Source organism: Triticum dicoccoides, chromosome 3B, assembly GCF_002162155.2.
Source record: "Triticum dicoccoides isolate Atlit2015 ecotype Zavitan chromosome 3B, WEW_v2.0, whole genome shotgun sequence".
NCBI classification, from domain to species: Eukaryota; Viridiplantae; Streptophyta; class Magnoliopsida; order Poales; family Poaceae; genus Triticum; species Triticum dicoccoides.
In genome coordinates this window covers 87,611,753-87,618,397 of record NC_041385.1, presented here as the reverse complement: position 1 = coordinate 87,618,397, position 6,645 = coordinate 87,611,753, and the positions used below count along the sequence as shown (strand labels likewise).

Here is a 6,645-nt window from a genome sequence, read left to right as displayed (position 1 = left end):
GCTAGTAATACATGAACTCTCCACTACAATTTTTTTGTCAATCTATGGACATCACCAAAATAGAAATGGACAAATAGTAAGGATAGCGGAGAGAGCACTAGTAATACATGAACTCCTTATTTTTTTCCTCAGTGAAATTGGCTAAGGGTTCGTTTTTCGTTCGAACTTACCACATTTATCAATTTGAACGTTTCAAAAATTGCCAAGAATTTGAACTATTCACCACCAGCAAAGACGAGCGCGAGAGAAGCAACATGTGTACTTACTGGTTAGTAAACATGAACGCCTAGGTAGTTACACATGATCTCAGAACATAAACTTCATTGAGCACTTGAAACACACAACATACAAGAATGAGGTTCGAAGCTGCGAATGCTGATGGATCAACACTTCAGATTTTGCAAGCACATAACAGTTCAATGTCAAAAGAACATCCACACATGCACGAACTTTATAGGGCATACGCTTAAGTTCAACTTGTAAATACAACTTGTGTAGCCCTCGTCAGCAACACAAAAATATGTAGACAAATGTACCCGTTCTCATGGGCATATCAACAAGTATGTTCAGAGCAAAATGTCTTCTGCCCTTCTCCATAGAGAAACCACTCGAGTTCCTCTTCTTTTTCTCCTCGATGAGCCATTTAGACTTGAATTCGTACTGGCTGTCCACATCCAACAGCTTCCATGAGACGAAGTTGTGGTCAAGAGGCCACAGGCTTGGGCGTTTCCTCAGCAACTCGTGCACCGTCCTGGGATGCGTTTGAGGTGAGACGCCCGCAAGACCACACACAGACAACGCCAAAACGCCAAGCATGGCCGCGACCACGCACGCATGAACACAACACACACATATGCGCTTTGAGCGACTCAATGAAGACGTGCATCTACATGGTCACATGGTTGCGCATGGAAAGTGCATCCCACAGTCGGCTGTGGTCCATGCGAGGGATTGAGGGAGCATTTCGAAGGCGGAGAATCAACAAGGTCGCAACAGGAAATCAGCATGGCAGCGGCAACATATTCAGACCTGTCAATTGTTAAGACGAATATGAGAGTTCAGAGCCAACTTCTGGTTTAGTATCAACATATTCAGAGTGAACTTAGCTGCCCATATTATAGCATGAGTTCATGGCAGAAAAAGGTGATACTCAAGATATTGAACTAAACTAAAATTATATATTGAACTTAACTAAAATTATTTATTGAACTGAACGAAAATAAGAATTAAACAGAAAATTATATATTGTGGAGTAACACACACAAACTGAACCGTGAGCATTGAAAGATGCAAAGAAGAGCCTTTTTTTGAGAATTTGACTCTGGTACATGTTTTGCTCTACAAACTGATAAAAGGCAGTACAGATGCTCATTTCTCATGCTTAACCACAAGCACACGTTTGTTCTATAGGAAGCTGGAAACATGAAATGGAAATTGGACTTACGACGAGGAAGTAGATGTACTAAAAAGCATATGAAAGATGAACTGAAAAGTTGAAGCTCCGGATCCTCATGACGAACTGGACCATACTGGAGTTGTGAATGGTGGTGAAGCTTCACATCCTTCATCGTCAACGAGCTCCTGCCATGCGCCAAAATCACAAACTTCTAACAATTTATAAAGGAAACAATTCTTGAAATTGGGTTGAGCTTAAGCTGTTCAGATTTTTGAACTCTTGCAACAACTATACTTGAACTTGTGCGACACATTGTTGAAAGCATCTGATGTTCAGAATACGCTATACGAAAAGAGGAAGGGGTAACACATTAAGAGACATAGGAAAAAGAGAGAAAATCATGATCTATCAGCTAGGTGGTTGAACTGGCCACACCGCTGCACCATGTCGCCCAACTCCTTCTCGATGGCCTGCTTCTTGTGATCGCCGACGAGCACCCTGGGCTTCACCATGAACCTGGTTAAAAGATATATGGGACTAGACCCTGTAGATTTAAATGAACTCTCACTAGAAGTAATTTTTGTACTTCCCATGTAGTACTACATGGACTTCCTATAAAATACATGGACCATGTAATAATTTTGAAGTTAATTATATGATTATCTCAAGGAGCTCAAGTTGGACTGAAACTCACTCGATAACTGAAATAACTAGGGTGAGGGGTGGGATCAGGGTGCTGCTGGCAATGAACGGCCAGGGGTGGTGGCGTTGAACGACCTGGAGCGGTGGCTGTGAACGGCTAGGGTGCTCCGGCACCAGAGCCCCACCGGGAGATGGCGATGCAATTAAACTGTTGTGCAATCAAAATTATAGCTGCAAGCTAGCAAGATATTGTAGTTTTTTGTGTAAATTGTACTGATCAATACTGCTGCTTGTCGTACTGATGAGCACTTGTACTGATCTAGCTAACACACAGAATTTTTCATCTAGTGGACTTTTAACATTATATAAGAAAAGGCGAGCTAAAAAAACAACTAGATTAGAATAGAAGCATTTGCTTACATAAGAAACGATGAGCTACAAAATAAACAACCAGATGCGAACTTGCTTCAAGTCAGGTTTGCTATTTTTTTGAATTTGATGCATGTTGCACTATAGGACTGCTACTAGTTTGCAAGTTGGACTTGAGTACTTTTAAATTGTTTGCATAGTTTACTGCCGAAATCTAAACCACAAAAAAACACATCTGAATTACCAATTGTATATAGCAAAACTGAACTTTCTGCGTCTACTGTCATTTTTACAGAGTGGACTTATGTTTTCTTATGTACTTGAACTATTAAAGTTTTTGAAAATTGCCACTATCACACTTATTATACTCTGCACACCAAAGAAATTTGATGGCTTCCTGCAGCAGCTGTCTGTTAGTGGTAAGGTCACTCGTCAGATTGTTCTCTCATCAAACTTAGTTATGGCTTGATAACATCATCTTCAATGGGCAACTTCTGTGAGTTAGTGCTAACAATCAACATTTTGCAAGGAGAAATCCTTTGTAAAGCAAGCATTTTGCCAGGAAATTGGTACTTCACATGTAGTACTACATGGACTTGCTGTAAAATACATGGACCATGTAGTAATTTTGAAGTTAATTATATGATCATCTCAGGGAGCTCAAGTTGGACTGAAACTCACTCAATAACTGAAACTCCTAGGGCGAGGGGTGGGATCCAGGGTGCTGCTGGCAATGAACGGCCTGGGGTGGTGGCGTTGAACGGCCTTGAGTGGTGGCGGTGAACGGCCAAGGTGCTCCGGCGGTAGAGCCTCACTGGGAGATGGCGATGCAAGCATGAGGTCGGGAAGCAGTGGTGCCGGTGGTCGAGGTCGTCCAATGTTCATCGCACAACTGTACAGGAAGTTGATTTCTCACCCATCCATAGTTTTTTCCTTTTTGGAATCCATTGAACTGACAAAAAGCTACAATGTGAGCTGAAAGTATGTAAACAACATATCTCTGAAAGAATAAAGAACTAGCTTTAACATATCTATGAAAGAATACACCTCTGAGGAACTAGCTTTGAGCATATCTCTGAAAGAATAGAGAGCATGCAAAGTTCAAGGAATGAATAAGCAAAATGGCACACTAGTGTGCAGTAGTACGAGTCCAGTCTTGTACGTGCTAGTATAAGATTCGAATAGTAGCTAGAATTGAAGTTCAGGTAACCATAGCACACACATCATATAGTTTCAGTCATGTACGCACACACTGTAATAGTAGCTGCAATTAAAGTTCAAATAAGCACGGCACCCATAACAGAACAAGAATCCGGCTAGCAGCTAGGCAAGCAAGGAAATGCGCTTGCCTAGGCAGGTGGCCATCAGCACGCGTAAATCAAGGCCGTTAGTTCAAGCATTGTGTGGCTAGCGGGAAATGTGCTTGAATCTTAGCTGAACTTTGTACAGGGATCTAAACTTACCTGAACTCATTTTACATGGATTTGCACAGTTGGCCGATGATGAAGGCAGGGCGAGTAGAGGCAGAGGAGGACCGCTGGATGTTGTCACCATTGCCATCCTGCTCGAGTGGTGGATGGCGCTGGTTCATGGGTGCAGGGGAGCGAGCCTCTAGGGGCGCTGGTGCTCGGGACACATCGGGAGTGCGGCGGCCGGTGGCGAGGACCGGCCATCAACAGGGAGCAGCAGCTCCCGTTTTCCCTCGGCGGATCTTGGATCCACCACCGTGGCTAGTCTCAGGACATAGTTGGCGCGGGAGGCAGCGGTGGCCAGTTGTGCGCAAAGATCGGCGGCGCTCGGAGGTAGGTGGTGGCGCACGGAGGCAGGGGTAGGCGGCGGCACACTGGGGGAGGGAGATCATGGAGGCGGCATGCTGGGGTAGTGGGGCGACGGCGGCGTGCTGAGGTAGTGGCCGGCCGAGGCTCGCTGGGTAGCGGGGGCGGCGGCGCTAGGCAGGTGGCCAGCAGCGGCGCGCTCGGTGTGGTGGGATCGGGTTGGGGGAATCGTCCGGGACAAGGGGTCCGGGACAAGAGGAGGCGAGCCCGTCGGCGGGGAGGCGTGCGGATGGCCGGCCGGCGGCAGCGCGTGGGTCGGGGGAGCGACCCGTCACGGCGCCGCGGGCTCCCTCGCTCCGGCTGCCGCCGTCGCTCGCTCGCCCGCGACGGCTGCCTCCGGCGGTAGGAGGCGGGTTGGGTTGGGGAGTTTCTATTGTAGTCAGTGCATCACGTCCTTATAGGGGCCGAGGGTAACACAATATTATTCTGTTACTATATATATATATATATGCAGTAGGAAACTCTTCTACTATCTCAATTTTCAAAAAAAAGATAGATAAAAAGGTAGCCCCCCGAGTGCACCTCGGGGGACCTGAGGTCTTTTACGTAATAGAAAAGTTGTTGTGGTACATACGCTCGAATCAACTGTAAAACGGGCAGAGCAGAGTTGTATTCCCTGGCCGCTCCGTCTCTTTGCTGGTTGTGCATCTCTTGCATGCCCTGGGTTTCTGGGCGTCGATGAGGTTGTACGAGTCATTGCCCATGGCCTTGCTAATGATGAAGGGGCCTTCCCAAGGTGCCGCGAGCTTGTGTTGTCCGGCTGATCGCTGGATCAGGCGGAGCACAAGATCTCCCTCGCAGAAAGAACGTGACCTAACCTTCTTATTGTGGTAGTGGCGTAGGCTCTGCTGGTAGATGGCAAACCAGCTGCATGCTAGCAGTCGAGCCTCTTCCACCAGATCGATGTCATCTTCTTGCGCCTCCTTGGCCTCCGCCTCCGTGTACATAGTGACCCGAGGCGAGTCGAACTCGATATCCGTAGGGATGATATCCTCGGCACCGTACACAAGGAAGAAAGGCATGAAGCCAGTTGATCTGTTTGGTGTGGTCCGAAGGCTCCAGAGGACAGCCGACAACTCGTCGATCCAGCAGCCGGCCGATCGCTCTAGCAGCTCGATCAGGCGGGGCTTGATGCTGGACAAGATGAGGACATTTGCTCACTCCACCTGAACGTTTGACTGCGGGTGGACAATGGACGCTAAGTCCAGCCGGATGCCCTGATTCATGCAGAAACAAGCCAAGGTGCCTTTGGCAAAGTTGGTGCCGTTGTCGGTGATGATGCTGTGAGGAATTCCATATCTGACAGTGATGTCGGTGATGAATGTGACAGCAGTTGGACCATTCAGCTTCTTGATTGGCTTTGCTTCTATCCACTTGGTGAACTTGTCCACGGCGACCACCAGATGGGTCATGCCGCCTCGTGCCGTCTTGAAATGGCCTACCATATCCAAATCCCACACGGCAAAGGGCCAGGTGATGGGGATGGTCTTGAGGGCGGAGGCCGGCAGGTGTTGCTTGGTGCTAAACATCTGGCACCCCTTGCACTTCTTGACTAACTCTTTGGCATCGTCCAAAGCAGTCGGTCAGAAGAAGCCATGGCGGAAAGCTTTGCCTACGAGAGACCTGGAGGCGACATGGTTGCCACATTCTCCTTGATGTATATCTCTGAGGATCTTCATGCCTTTCTCTGGTTCTATGCAGCACTGGTGGATGCCGGTCACACTCTGCCTTGCGAGCTCTGGATTGACAATGGTGTAGGCGCCTGCTCTGCGTTGGATCTGTCTAGCTAGCACCTGGTCGGTTGGCAGCACGCGGCTGATCAAATAGTCGCGGATGGGATGCGCCAAGATGGGGCCGCCACCACTGTGAACACGGCGACTGGTATAAGGGGAGCCGGGTTGGGAGGCGGCGGGCCGGGGCCGGCCACTCCTGATGGTGCTGATGAAGACCCCTGTCCACTCCTGATGGACTGCTGAAGTCCCCGAGCCGGATCCGACTGCTCCTGGGGTAGTCGACACGAAGATGGAGTCGGATTATGGTGAAGGCTTGAGGGAAGGCTTGCAGAGGCACTCGAGGGAGACACCGGCTGGTATAGCTTGTCGGGTGGAGCCAATGCAGGCGAGAGCATCTGCTGTGTCATTGTCGGCCCGTGGCACATGGATGAACTCGCACCTGTCAAAGTGGCCGCTCATCTGCTGGACGAGGAAGCGGTAGCTTGCCATGTTGGCATCCTTGGCGTCCCAGTCACCGTACGACTGCTGGACTACCAAGTCCGAGTCGCCGTAGTAGAGGATGCGGCGAATGCCAATTTCTTTGGCCAGTCGGAGCCCGAAGATGAGTGCTTCATACTCGGCTACATTGTTGGAGGTGGCGAAGTGGATTTGCAGCATATACTTCAGCTTG

The 6,645-nt window shown here is 48.7% G+C and overlaps 1 long non-coding RNA gene across 1 annotated transcript; it reads right to left on the bottom strand.

Annotated features, from left to right (window-relative positions):
* Nucleotides 1-469: 469 nt before the first annotated feature.
* On the bottom strand, nt 470-4,515 carry LOC119280880. Its single transcript, XR_005138201.1, has 4 exons — nt 3,871-4,515; nt 3,089-3,359; nt 1,445-1,581; nt 470-1,029 (listed from the first exon to the last, which is right to left on the bottom strand). It is a non-coding gene; the product is annotated as an uncharacterized LOC119280880 (long non-coding RNA).
* Between the last annotated feature and the right edge of the window lie 2,130 nt (nt 4,516-6,645).